Raw genomic sequence first — 1,248 nt, forward strand, 5'->3', positions numbered from 1 at the left:
CCGATCGCGTCGAACTACCAAATAAAAAAAAAACGTATGAACCAATAAAGACAAACATATACATGTGCACATACATATATGTATTCTTTATTCATAGATACATTCTTTGATCATACGTACACCAACGTACACAACACACATATTATGTAATATTATGCGTTTATTTTCAAAACTGTTTTCCGAAACTTTATGCCACGCGAGTATTCTTATGGTTATGTAGGTTTATATGTTTCTCGCTAACTTTAAAATCTTTACAGCAAATCATGTCATCATGGAAGGAAGATTTTGTAACCATAATACTCTTTATTGTATCATTAGCGAGAAGATTTCGCTTTTTGGTTATAAAATCTACCATCCACGAGAATATTCGTTCTGCATCAGCGTTTGCATGTGGAATACTTAAAACTAGTTTAGCTAACATTGCAACGTTTTCGAAGATAAATTTACCTTCATATTTTTGCACTTGAGATATTGTATGCCACATCTCGTCTAATGGCATTTTAGAAAGGGCTTCAACACGATCTTGTTAAAAAAATATGGCTAAATATCTCCACTCTTCTTCGATTAAACTCGGCTTTATTAATTCGGAAAATACTTCTATTACATTGGTCATAAGAGGTATTATTTGCCGACCCTCAATACATAGTGCAATTGAGGGCTTCAAAAATTCAAACTCGGCAAAGAGTGGATCGCTATGAGGAAGTCGCTTTTTTAATTCAGACGTAGCTATTATATAAAAACGCAGGATATTATTGTAAAACTCTGTGATCTGATACTTTTCCTGAAATAATTTAATTTGTTCTTGACATTCGTGCCCTATAAAAATCTTGTCGTTTGACAAATAATTACGTGGATTCAGTTCATCAATCTCTCTGATAGGTAACTTAAGAAGGTCTGGCTTTATAAAATTTTGACACATATTTTTGATAATTTTATTACTCTCTTCGTGTAAAATGGAAATTAGTATTTTTGACGACTGAAGCAATGCATTAAATGCGTTAAAAACATTTAAGACGTACTTTAGAAAATACAAGTATGCCTTTATTATAGGACACTTTAACTTTTTTAGTATATCTTTAGCGGAGCCTAAGTCGTCTGTGTATACTGCATCAATAAAATACAAATTCAGAGAGTTCCAATGCTCCAAAACTCTTACTACGCAATGTTGAAGTGAAAGCCATCTTGTTGTAGCAGGTTTTAATAATTTACTTTTTTCTTCTTCACAAAATAGCTGGAATTCTTCTAAAA

The sequence above is a fragment of the Trachymyrmex cornetzi genome, unplaced genomic scaffold (genome assembly GCF_001594075.2).
Source record: "Trachymyrmex cornetzi isolate Tcor2-1 unplaced genomic scaffold, Tcor1.1 scaffold637, whole genome shotgun sequence".
In the NCBI taxonomy this organism is placed as follows: Eukaryota; Metazoa; Arthropoda; class Insecta; order Hymenoptera; family Formicidae; genus Trachymyrmex; species Trachymyrmex cornetzi.